This window comes from Pelobates fuscus, chromosome 2 (assembly GCF_036172605.1).
Source record: "Pelobates fuscus isolate aPelFus1 chromosome 2, aPelFus1.pri, whole genome shotgun sequence".
NCBI lineage: Eukaryota > Metazoa > Chordata > Amphibia > Anura > Pelobatidae > Pelobates > Pelobates fuscus.
The window spans coordinates 327,583,424-327,597,322 of NC_086318.1; the positions used below are offsets into that span (position 1 = coordinate 327,583,424).

Genomic DNA, 13,899 nt, shown 5'->3' on the forward strand with positions numbered 1-13,899 from the left:
TGTATTTATTTTTATTTGTATGTATGTATTTTTATAATATAGACAGTATTAATTGATGTATGAAGAATAATTGATTGTTTTTAAATATAGAACCTTCTTGGTGCAGAGTGAAGTATTTACTCCCCCTCCCTTTTGTTCCTTGTTTCCACTAATAATAAATATATGTCTGACTGAGATCGAGCAGAGAGTAGAAAGACAGCAATTCCCGGTTAACTTCCGGGTTTCGGCAAAGGAACGCATGCTGGAACGCAGGCGTCATCGGACGTCGGACGTGATGATGTCACAACACTCGGCACATGTGAGGAGATTGTGAAATCAGCCCGAAAAAAGAGGAGAGACACCTGCAGGAGATTACTCATTATGTGGACACTGAGGGATATATAAGGACTGGGGAGGGAGGGGAATTTTATTGTTTATTGTTTGTTCATTTGTACCTGTTGATCACACACCACACAAGTCCCTGAGGAAGTCCTATTTGGTTGGATGAAACGCGTAGGACCCCTGGTGGTGACATAGAGGGACTACACTGATGATTTTATATCTTGATGTAAGTTGTTAAATACTTATTTTGTACTTCACTCTGAATGTGCATCTCAATTTTTTATATATATTTTTTTCTTGAGCACATATATGTAAATACATCTATGAAGATTCTAACCCAGACAGAAGATTTGGAATTTCCATTTTGAAAAAGGAAAATATTCAAGGCTTGCAAACTTCAGTAAAAGTGTGAGTGGCCACTTGTGAATGCAATTTCTACAATTTGCCTTTATACACAGTTATACGCTATGTTGTTCTATTTGTGATTGGTTAAGCAGATCATCCCTTTTTTTTTGCTTATATTTGCTTGTATTGAATGGTTTGTTGATTATATGTTTCCTGCTGGTTGAATTCTGTGTATTATTCATTCTATCATTTCCTAAATAGAAGACTTGATTGCTTTGTAATTATAATGAGTAATTATGTACATGAAATTATATTTATATATATATATATATATATATATATATATATATATATATATATATTATATATATATATTTTTTGTGCATGAGAATTACAACAGTGCTTGCACAGCCACAATAGCTTTCACAAGCTCTATTTTCTTTTGATGTAACATAAACATGACTTGGAGATATCTTGCACATTTTTTGTTTTTAAAATACTATGACATGCTAGGTTAGGTATGCATATAACTTCGAGTAACGTGAATAAGTACACTTATGCTTATAATGTGATTTTCAGGTCTTGTGTTACGCCTACAAAGAACAACAATGTATGCGAACACAACCCAGTGAATAAAAGATAATATAATATGATACAAAGCAAACCAGGACTTCCCTTAATGTTTCAGGTGAAGTATCCCGATAACTCCCCGAAGACTTCCTCTTGTCTTCAATAGATATATGCACATAGATAGGGGAAAATCTGCTAAATATGAGTAGAATAAAAAAACATAGCGTTTAACTGTGTAGGGATTGGCACTGTTTTATAGTTACAATTGGTCACTCACAGATTTGCAGAATTTTAAAAGCCTTGAGTGGTATCTTTCAGTGTCCAGTATGCTGTCCCTCCTCACAGGTTCCTCACAGAGCAGAATGTATGTATCTCAAAAGAAAAAGATATATACACAAATGTAGTACACTTCCAGAGTTGGATAAAAAAGTATTTAATGACTTACATATCAGTATAAAATAAACGGCTTGTCACCATGCACGTCCTACGCGTTTCGTCCTGGATATGGACTTCCTCAGGGACTTAGTGCAGTAAAGTGCAGAAGTAAAGATAGCAGCATAAAACATATCCCCCCTCCCAGTCCTTATATACATCCCCAATTAATCCGAAATGTTCGTCAGCTGGTTTTCAATTTTCGCGGTATGGATCCTGGTGGCGTCATCGCGTGTGCCGCGGTGTTTTTCCTAGTGACGTCATCACGTTCGGCGTGTGCGTTCCATCCTGCGTTTCACAGATCCGGAAGTGGGTCGCGGCCATTATAAATCTCTCGTTCTTAGTGCATTGACTCAGAACATTTATATGTGAATAAAGGAGACCGGGATGGGGAGAAAAGGAGAACAATTAAAAGAACTCTGGGTGGTACTACTCTAAATAGAAAAAGCCAAGATATATATTTTCCTACTGTGGTTCCACAGTTTGTAAATACATCTCGCTATATAGATAAAATGTACAAAATATAATGGAAGAAAATAAAAATTCATGTACATACATAAATTGACCGTTCTGCATATGTGTATATATAATTCTTAAGTTTCCATACTATTTAAAGTCTTATATAATGCCAAAGTTACCCATTCTTTAGTATACATTCATTGTACAGTACAATACATTGGTCATACAGTATTTGTTACCTATACATATTATTGTGATTAGTGGGACCCATTCATATCACACTTCTGTCTCTTTCTACTCAAAGGTTCATAGGGTTAATTTGTCTTTGAAATGAATGAAGTCTTAGATATGAAAAAAAGTGGGGGAACCCCCAAGATATATATATATAATGAAAAATATAATAATATAATATGCATATAAATAGAAACAAAGCGAAAATTGAAAAAATGGAAATAAATATGAAATAGAAATGATAAATAAATATATATAAATCATAAAGATAAAAATAAGAATAAAAATAAATAAAAATAAATAAAAATGAAAATAAAAATAAAAATAAAAATAAAATAAAAATAAAAATAAAAATTAAAAATTAAAAATTAAAATAAAATGTGAAATAAAATGTAAAATAAAATAAAAATAAAAATAAAAATAAAAATAAAAATAAAATAAAAATAAAAATAAAAATAAATATAAAATTAAAATTAAAATAAAAATAAAAATAAAAATAAAAATAAAATAAAATAAAAAATACATATATGAAGCTTCAATTTTTCGAATGAGAAAGGAGTGTGATGATACCTGTGCGCTACACAAGAACCGAAAATCGTTTGTTTAGTCATCAAAAAAGCTCCATAGGTCAATATCTAAGTTTAGACCGAGAGGTTGGAGTGTTTTTAATTTACTGATCCAAAAAGTCTCTCTTTGAGAGAGCTTTTTGGTCAGATTCCCTCCTCTCCAATATGGATCCACCTGCTCAATACCCAAAAACATGAAACTCTGCCAGTCAAATTTATTGCAAGTATTGCAATGTAGTGGGACTATATGTTTCGTTGATTTCTTTCTAATATTATTTTGATGTTCCAATATTCTCTCTTTTAATTTTCTGCATGTTCTCCCCACATACTGTTTCCCACAGGGGCATTGTAGCATATAAACCACATTCCTCGTGTTACAATTAATATTAGATTTTATTTTAAATCTTTCTTTTGTAGAGAAACTTGTAAAGTCTTTCTTTTGTGTAAATTTTTGATTTTTACAGGCTTTGCAAGAATTGCAAGGGGTAAAACCACTAATGTTCGAAGTTATGCTTTTATGTGGAGCTTTTAAGGCATAGCTTGGAGCTAGTACATTTTTCAGGTTTTTTGTTCGCCTGAAAATCACTGGTGTTTTTTTTGGTAAAACTTTACCTAAAATGGGGTCTTGGCGCAGGATGTCCCAATGTTTATTGAGAATCTTTTTTATTTTCCAATGTTGTGTATTGTATTGGGTGGTGAAAGAGAAATTATAATTATCCTTAGAGTGTTTTTTTGGTGGATTTAAAGCTATCAGGTCTCTTCTATTCTTTTTTCCAATTTCCTTAATTTCTTTGTCTAACAGTGTTGTTTCATATTTTTTTGCCACAAATTTGTTTTTCAAATGCTCAGCCTGTTCTCTAAAATCTACATTTTTCGAGCAGTTTCTTCTTACTCGTATTAGCTGGCTTTTAGGTATGGTTTCTAACCATTTATCTTTGTGGCAGCTTTTTCTATGGATGAAGCTGTTACCTTCAGTTTTTTTAAAAAAACATTTAGATTGAATCTGATTGTTTTCTACAAATAAGTTTAAATCAAGGAAATTGATAGTGGTGGTGTTGACTTCATATGTAAACTTTAAGCCATAATCGTTTCGATGGATATAGTCTATAAATGATGACAGATCCTCCTGTGGTCCTTGCCAAATTAAAATAATATCATCAATAAAACGTTTCCATAGGACCAGGTTCGCTACCCAGCTATGCCCACTCCATATGTGGTTGGATTCCCAATCCCGCATATATATGTTTGCATAGCTGGGGGCGAACCTGGTCCCCATGGCTGTGCCAGTGGTTTGAAGGTAGAATGAATCATTAAAGAAAAAATAATTGTGTTTAAGAATGTAATGAATACTATTTAAGATGAAGTTCCGAAAATTTAATGATACGTTTTCATCTTTTTCCATAATTCTTTCCACTGCACCCAGGCCTTTCTTATGTTTTATTATTGTATATAATGATGTGACATCTAGGGTCACCCAGACATAGTTTTGTTCCCAAATTATATTATCCATAGTTCTTAGGACATGGGCAGTGTCTTTTAAGTAGGAAGGTGCTTCTTGCGCATATTTTTGAAGGTGGTGGTCCACAAATTCTGATAAGTGAGCGGATACAGAGTTTATACCGCTGATGATTGGTCTCCCCGGGGGTGTGATTGGGTTCTTGTGTAGTTTGGGCAAAAAATAAAAAATGGGTATGATTGGAAAGTTGTTAAAGAGGTATTCCTTATTATTTTTAGAAATTATATTATTCTCATGGGCCTCTTTCAGTAGGAGTGCTAAAATGGTGTTAAATTTTTTTGTTGGGTCTCCTGTGAGTTTGGTGTAAGTTTCTATATCTCCCAATATTCTGTGTGCCTCATTCATATAATATTCTTTCGTCATGATAACTATGGCTCCTCCCTTGTCCGCCTCTTTTATTACTATGGTGTCCATTTTTTTTAATTTTGTTATGCTTTCTGATTCTTCTTTGCTCATGTTAAATTTATTATCCCCTGAGTTTTTTTCTTTTTCTAATTCTTCTAGATCATGGCAAACCATGCTATTAAATGTGTCTAAAAAGGGACCTCTATCTCCTACTGGGTAGAAATGTGATTTCTTTTTAAATTGTTTCTGTTCTAAGCTAGTTTCATTTAAGCTTTCAGTAGACATATTATCTTCTATCTCTCTCTTTAAAAAGAATCTCTTAAGTGTCATTTTACGGATGTATTTCTGGACATCAATGTAAGTGTTGAAAAAATTCATTTTTTGATTGGGTGCAAATTTGAGCCCTTTACTTAAGGCTTTCAAATCCGTATCACTTAACTCAATGTCTGTTAAGTTATAAATTCCATAGTGTTTCTCTAGTGTCTTGATCTTAGAGAGTCCTCCCTCCGTGGGTTCTCCTCTATTCTTTTTCTTTTGTCTGATATGCTTTCCTGGTGGCGTGGTTTGAAAAATTGAGTTATTCTCCCATCCCTGTGGGTCCCTCCCTCTAAAAAAAGATCCTCCCTTTCGTCTGGATGTTCCAGATTAGTACTTATTGCTTGGGCATAGGATCTCCTAGGGGGAGTGTCACATTGATTTGGGGAGAATAGTTCTTTTCTTTCCCTTTGTTTGGTGGAATTTTGAATCTGTGGGGCAGTATTTGTATTAAATGTTTTTCGTCTTGTGACGATTGGGCTTCGTGTATAGTTATTAGTGAATTTTCTCATTTTAGTGGGTGAATTCCGTGTATAATTAATTGGTGAATTTCTTGTTCGAGTGGGTGAGGTATTTCTTTTATATACGTCAAATTTTCTAAAGTGAGTGTTTTTTTGTGATGTCTCAAAGTTTCTATTATCTCTATCAAAAATTCGTTTGTGTTTATTCTTAATTTTATTGCTAGTAGAAAAAGTATTAAAAGTTTTGTCTCGTCTATCTCTTTTCATTTTGTTATTTTTGGTGTCTGAAATTTTTTCTTCCAGATTGTTAATTATATTACAAATTTCTTGTTCTTTTTCTTTATATTTACTGGGTTCTATGTTTTGACTACCCTCAGATTCCAAAGTTTTTATGTCTATTTCTATTTGTTCTCTGCCTTGTTTTTCGAATTCAATTATTAATTTCATGAGGTTTTGGGAGCATGTGTCTAAAATTGAGTCCCATTTTCTTAGGAATTCCTCATTCTCTATGCCACATGCTGGGATTTTCTCTACTCTTAATCCTCTAGGGATTAATCCCTCTTTGAGATAACCCTCTAGATAAGACACTTCCCACCACTTTTTTGTTTCTTTCACCATTAGGCGTTCTAATTTGGTGAAATAATAGTTATCAGAATCCCTTAAAGGGATATTATCTACATTTTGGTGAAACATTTTTTCGAATCTTACATTTCTACCCTTCTGTATATTTGCAAATGAGTAAGTTGCCATAATGGTTGTGTCACAATGGTGAGGAAGAATATGCAAACAAAGAACAACAATGTATGCGAACACAACCCAGTGAATAAAAGATAATATAATATGATACAAAGCAAACCAGGACTTCCCTTAATGTTTCAGGTGAAGTATCCCGATAACTCCCCGAAGACTTCCTCTTGTCTTCAATAGATATATGCACATAGATAGGGGAAAATCTGCTAAATATGAGTAGAATAAAAAAACATAGCGTTTAACTGTGTAGGGATTGGCACTGTTTTATAGTTACAATTGGTCACTCACAGATTTGCAGAATTTTAAAAGCCTTGAGTGGTATCTTTCAGTGTCCAGTATGCTGTCCCTCCTCACAGGTTCCTCACAGAGCAGAATGTATGTATCTCAAAAGAAAAAGATATATACACAAATGTAGTACACTTCCAGAGTTGGATAAAAAAGTATTTAATGACTTACATATCAGTATAAAATAAACGGCTTGTCACCATGCACGTCCTACGCGTTTCGTCCTGGATATGGACTTCCTCTTGTGTTACGCCTAATAGAAAAAAAAAAATTGACAAGCTCTTTACACATGTTATGGACTGAGGCTTAAGATATATATATATATTATATATTTTTTTTTTGTTGTGCATGAGAATTACAACAGTGCTTGCACAGCCACAATAGCTTTCACAAGCTCTATTTTCTTTTGATGTAACATAAACATGGCTTGGAGATATCTTGCACATTTTTTGTTTTTAAAATACTATGACATGCTAGGTTAGGTATGCATATAACCAGGGCTGCCATCAGAAATTTTGGGGCCCCTGACAAAGCACAAGGTCTGGGCCCCCCCGACCCCTCCCTCCCGGGCCCGCCCACGCCCTACCTAGTCCGCTGACAATGATGCGGGACTGAATGTGGTGTGTATAGTGGAAGTGAATTAGAATGTGTGTAATGGATGTAGTGTTTGTGTGTATTAGATAGTGTTTGTGCAGTGAATGCAGAGTGTGTTAGTGTAGCGGATGCAGTGTGTATAGTGAACGCAGAGTGTGTTTGAGTAGTTTATGTAGTGTGTGTTTGTGTAGTGGATGTAGTATTTGTATGCACTAGATGAAATGTGTTTAGTGGATGCAGTGTCTGTAGTTGATGTAGTGTGTGTATTAGACGCAGTGTCTGTGTATAGTGAATGCAGAGTGTTTCAATTTGTGGTGGATGTAGTGTGTGTACTGTGAATACAGGATGTTTGTGTAGTGGATGCTGTGTTTACAGTTAATGCAGAGTGTGTGTCAGTATAGTGAATCCAGAGTGTGTGCATAGTTTAGTGAATGCAGAGTGTGTGTTAGTGTGTGTGTTAGTGCAGTGAATGCAGAGTGTTTGTAAATGTGTAGTGAATGCAGAGTGTGTTAATGTGTAGTGAATGCAGAGTGTGTGTTAATGTGTAGTGAATGCAGAGGGTGTGTTAATGTGTAGTGAATGCAGAGGGTGTGTTAGTGTGTAGCGGATGCAGAGTGTGTGTTAGTGTAGTGAATGCAGAGTGTTAATGTGTAGTGAATGCAGAGAGTGTTTGAGTAGTGGATGTAGTGTGTGTACAGTGATGTAGTGTGTGTTTGTGTAGTGGATGTAGTGTTTGTATGTACTAGATGAAATGTGTTTAGTGGATGCAGTGTCTGTAGTGGATGTAGTGTGTGTATTAGACACAGTGTCTGTGTATAGTGAATGCAGAATGTTTCAATTTGTGGTGGATGTAGTGTGTGTACTGTGAATACAGGATGTTTGTGTAGTGGATGCTGTGTGTACAGTTGATGCAGAGTGTATGTTAGTGTAGTGAATGCAGAGTGTGTGTCAGTATAGTGAATCCAGAGTGTGTGCATAGTTTAGTGAATGCAGAGTGTGTGTTAGTGTGTAATAAATGCAGAGTGTGTGTTAGGGTGTAGTGAATGCAGAGTGTGTCAGTGTAATGAATGTAGTGTGTGTGTAAATTTGTAGTGAATGCAGAGTGTGTGTTAATGTGTAGTGAATGCAGAGTGTGTGTTAATGTGTAGTGAATGCAGAGTGTGTGTTAATGTGTAGTGAATGCAGAGAGTGTCTTAGTGTAGTGAATGCAGAGAGTGTCTTAGTGTAGTGAATGCAGAGAGTGTCTTAGTGTAGTGAATGCAGAGAGTGTGTTAATGTGTAGTGAATGCAGAGAGTGTGTTAATGTGTAGTGAATGCAGAGAGTGTGTTAGTGTGTAGCGGATGCAGAGTCTGTGTTAGTGTAGTGAATGCAGAGTGTTAATGTGTAGTGAATGCAGAGAGTGTGTTAATGTGTAGTGAATGCAGAGAGTGTGTTAGTGTGTAGCGGATGCAGAGTGTGTGTTAGTGTAGTGAATGCAGAGTGTGTTAGTGTGTAGCGGATGCAGAGTGTGGGTTAGTGTAGTGAATGCAGAGTGTGGTAATGTGTAGCGAATCCAGAGTGTGTGTCAGTATAGTGGATGCAGTGAGTGTGTTAGTGTGTAGTGTATGCAGAGTGCATGTTGTATTAGTGAATGCAGTGTGTGTATTGTATTAGTGTATGCACTGTGTGTGTTAGTGTATGCAGTGTGTGTTGTATTAGTGTATGCAGTGTGTGTGTTTGTGTATGCAGTGTGTGTTGCGTCAGTGTATGCAGAGTGTGCTGTGTTAGTGTATCCAGAGTGTGCTGTGTTAGTGTATGCAGTGTGTGTTGTGTTAGTGTATGCAGTGTGTTGTGTTAGTGTATGTAGTGTGTGTGCGTGTGTGTGTTGTGTCAGTGTATGCAGTGTGTGTGTTTTGTCAGTGTATGTAGTGTGTGTGTGTGTGTTGTGTTAGTGTATATAGTGTGTGTGTTGTGTCAGTGTATGTAGTGTGTGTGTTGTGTTAGTGTATATAGTGTGTGTGTTGTGTCAGTGTATGTAGTGTGTGTGTGTGTGTGTGTGTGTGTTGTGTCAGTGTATGTAGTGTGTGTGTGTAAATGTCCAATGAGGAGGGGGAGGGGGGCATGTTAACATTATTAAAAAATAATAATAATTTAATTAACTCAATTGTTTCTCCCCCCCTCCCTGCTTACCTGTGTCTAGGGAGGGGGGAGATTCCATCCCCGGTGGTCCGGTGGCATGGTGGGGCCCCCCGGCTTCCTGTTACCGCAGAGGGGGCCCAGGCAGCACACAGCTTCTCCTCTTCTCTCCTCCAATAACTCTCGCGAGACCAGCGGAGCGTTGCCTTGGCAACCGGGTCTCGCGAGAGTTATTAGCCGGGAGGAGAAGAGGAGAACAGGAAGTGTGCTGCCTGGGCCCCCTCTGCGGTAACAGGAAGCTGGGGGGCCCGCGGCTGCACACATAGATCGCGCTATTCGCTATCTATGTGTGCAGGGAGGGAAAGTGGGGCCCAGGACTGCCAGAGCAGTCCGGGCCCCCCAGGGCCGCCGGGCCCGTGACAACTGTCACGGTTGTCACCCCCTGATGGCGGCCCTGCATATAACTTCGAGTAACGTGAATAAGTACACTTATGCTTATAATGTGATTTTCAGGTCTTGTGTTACGCCTAATAGAAAAAAAAAAAAATTGACAAGCTCTTTACACATGTTATGGACTGAGGCTTAAGACACAATAGCAGTGTCAGGATCCCGCGGGCGGCTGCGAGGGGAGGCTGCAGTCCGCTCGCGGCACTCACCCTCCAGCTGTCCGCGGCCCCCTTCCTGGCATGCGCTCGGCGGGTGGCATCCTCCCAGCCACGGATGCCACCCGCGTCTTCCTCTACGTCACCCAGCGGCAGCATGCATGACGCTGCACGCTGGGAGACCGCCCATTTTAATAAATGCCGGGGTCAGCCACCTGACCCGGCGTTAAAGGCACAGTTCCTCAATCACAGTGGGAGGTCTAGATATCTCCCACGTGTGATTGTTAATTCTGATTGGAAATTATCCAATTAGAATTAACCTATGGATTTAAATACTTACCTTTCCTGTTCCTCTCTGCCCTGTTGTGCTCTTTGCTTGCAAGTATTGCTACTGAACTTGTGTTTCTGGTTACGTCCTCTCTGGCTTGTTTATCTGACTTTGTGACTTTCTCTTACCCTTTGACCTCGGCTTGTTTCTCGTTATTCTGTCTTCTGGTTCCCCTTACTCGGCTTGTCTCCTGACTATTCTTTGTGTGCTTAGCCCGGCCACTCTAAGGTCCGGTACTGCACCTTTTCTGTGTGTGTGTTAGCGTGTTTGGTTCCCGGAATCGTGACAAGCAGTGTGATAAAGTGGCATATGGAAACTTGCAAGTAAAGATACGATTGCATACTACTAGATTTGCATCAAAGGGAGTTACTGTAGTCTGGAGCTGCAGTGTGTTAGCCATAGTACAGTATCATTAACTAGACAGTGCTAAACCATTGTTAACTCAAGGTAGAATATTGTCTAAACATACTGTTCTTAAATCCGATTAATGCTGGACCTCTAGGTTGTCCGGCTGCAGTGCAGCAGTGGCTTCATGTTACCGGAATGTTGGGCCCCTGTTAGCCGATGCCCTCTGCTGGGATACTGTCGGTACCCGCTGGAGGTCCTCTGGGAGCTGCGGGTGTGAGGGTGTTCAGGAGAGTGACCTTCTTGCCCCAGGTCTGTATGAGGTCTGGCATCCGTTGACCACTAACTCGGTGCTTGCTATAGTCCAAGTTTCTTCCCCTAGTAGGGGTAACGGGGGGCCTGGTGGTTCGCTTGTGTGTGCGTAGCTTGGGCCTCCGTTTGTGTGGTTGATGCTGTCGGGTGTTCCCCGGTCTGACCTTCAACCCGGGTGGGCTCTGTGGCTTGGAGGTATGTGGGGATTCTATCACTGTGCCCAAGGACGTTCTCTTCACCTCCTTCTGCCTGCGGCTCTGCTTACCCTTGGTCTGTGGAGTGCATTGTGCATGCTGGGCTGCCTGATATCGCTCCCAGAACTGTTCCCAAAAGCGGTTGAAGCTTTCGTCTATGCGTTCCATGGTGTTTTGGTGCCGCCTTTCGAGTGACTGCAGGTTTCGGTCGAGTATCGCTGTTTCAGCCGCCATCTTAGGTGCAGCTAGCATAGGAGCATTGTGACTTTGCTGTGTGCGTTTTGATGGGCTGGCCGCTCCAGAGTTCCAGTTCAGACCGAGATATCCCCCATCGGTCCGGGGGGGGGGGGGGTTGGAGGTGAATGTGCAGCGGGGTCAGTATATGGAGGTGCCGGTGCCGCCTATCCCTGGCTCCATGGTAGGTAAGTGTTCCGTTTTTGATCTCTAATTGTTCCCCCGGGTGTCCCCATCTTCGCTGTCCCCTTCCAGGTCGATATGCGTGCCATTTTTCTGGGGTTTTACCCCTTAATTTAAGGATTTGTGACAGGAGCTGATAGATGGCACATCCATTCAGCCTGAAAGCTAGGCTCCGCCCCCCGAAATTATATTATCTTTAGTTACATAGCTACTTTAGCCACCTATACACTTGATGATGTGTATAGTCATGGTTGACTTTATTTAATTTTTGTTTTTTAAAACGAGTTAAATCGTTCTGGTACTTCTGAATATCATCTTGTAATTTTATTACATTCACATATCGGAAACTCACTTATGATCCTGTCCAGACATTTCAAAAAAAGATACATCAGATCATTGAAATTGGCCTCCAAGCTGGTTATGCGGATTCTAATACAGCTAAGTATCTATATGTTACTCATCCTATACATCCGGTTCCTGACACCGTACAAAAAATCCACAAATCTGCACGGCTATATCTCAGATAGAAGGTATAGAAGCGGTTCGAGCTACCCTCTCCAAGTTACATGTGTATAAAGGTCCCCCTATTGAATTTATTTTGGAATTACTAACGATTGCACTCTCTTGTAATTATTTCAAGTTTGAAGGCAATTTTTATCTGCAAACATCTGGGACCGCTATGGGGGCGGCCATGGCTCCCTCATATGCAAATATTTTTATGTCATGGTTTGAACAACAATATATTTTTTCTACATATGCAAATAAAATACTGAAATACTTTAGATTTGTGGATGCCATCCTTCTCTTGTGGACTACTTCGCAACAGGAATTGGAAGAGATGGTTCAGCAACTAAACACGTTACCCACTACAATAAAATTTACTTTAAATCACAATTGTGATCAAATTCACTTCTTGGATGTTCTATTATACAAAAAAGCAGGTGAGATTGGTTATACTTAACACCGTAAAGAAACAGATAGAAACACCATTCTATCATCTACTAGCTTCCATCCTCAACACTTGAAGGATTCCCTTCCTATTTCACAGTTCCTCAGAGTTCTGCGTTACAATAGTGACATTCCACAAATGAACCTCCAACTTCTCGAAATAAAGCAACGATTTATTGATAGGGGTTATGCCCCACATATACTTGACACTGCTGAACAGAGAGCTAGAGAACGTCTTGATTCAGAAAATACTACAAAAACTAAGAAGACACATTTATTTCTCCCTATGACTTATCATACAGCGACAGTAAAAATAAAGAACCCTATACAAAAACACTGGGACGTGATACAAGCTGATAATAATCTTCCTTCGATTTTTCAACAACGGCCCATGATTAGTTATAAAAGAAACCGGAATCTCAGGGATCTACTAGTTCGCAATGACCCCACACAATGCTATACGAAAAAAACATGGATCAAAAAGAAGGGCTGCTTTAAGTGCACTGGATGTGTGACTAGTAACCATATGCTGACAAGTACTTCTTTTGCCCATCCCACATGGGAAAACGTATACCTATTAACCATTACATTACCTGCACCACAGATCATGTCATCTATATGGTGACATGTCCCTGCGGATTGGCATATGTCGGTAACACAGATCTGACTCTACGTGACAAGATGAGAGGACATCGTTCTGGGATAATGACGGCATATCGTGACCAAACAATGGAAAAACCAGTGGCTAAACACTGTTTGGCTAATCAACACCATTTACCCATGCTTACATTTATTGGCATTGACCATGTTCCACCTTTGGATCGAGGGGGAGATAGATCGGAACTCTCCTACAGAAAGAGGCAAACTGGATCCATTATTTGGACACAGTAACCCCTAAAGGCCCGAATGAAAACATTCTGTATTCCATGTTTTTCTGACTATATTTTTTATAGATATAATTGCTCCAATGTATTTCATTCTTTTGGTTCTAATGTTGTGATATATATATATATATATTTGTTCTGCAGCGTAGATGTACTCTTGCAGCTGAAAACTTATTGGATGGTGCCTAGTATTTTTTCTCTTTACGTGTCAGTATCTGAGTTCTTGTGTATACGGGATCATTTGCATATGATGATAATAAGCAGTTGGGCCCCTTAGATATTTTATTTGATTGTTGTTAGAATCTTTTTCGCATGCATTACTTTCTTTGCACTCCAATACTCTGCAAATATTAGATGTGTGTAGCAATTATATGCTATGTTCACAGTAACATATTTTTTGCGGCAGTATATGTTTATTGTCACATAATAGATATTGTCTCCGTTTGAGTTGTATTTGTTATTATTTTTTAGATGTATATTTAGTCCTTATTACCTTAGTTTTGTCTGTGCTCTATAGGTCTGCAACAAGTATATGCTGCAAGTACACAATCACATTATTATTA

General features: G+C 38.7%; 1 protein-coding gene across 1 annotated transcript in view; it reads left to right on the forward strand.

The window, feature by feature from the left end:
• Positions 1-13,899, forward strand: part of MCHR2 (melanin concentrating hormone receptor 2) — a 229,736-nt gene that overhangs the window by 16,805 nt on the left and 199,032 nt on the right. The window lies entirely within an intron of this gene.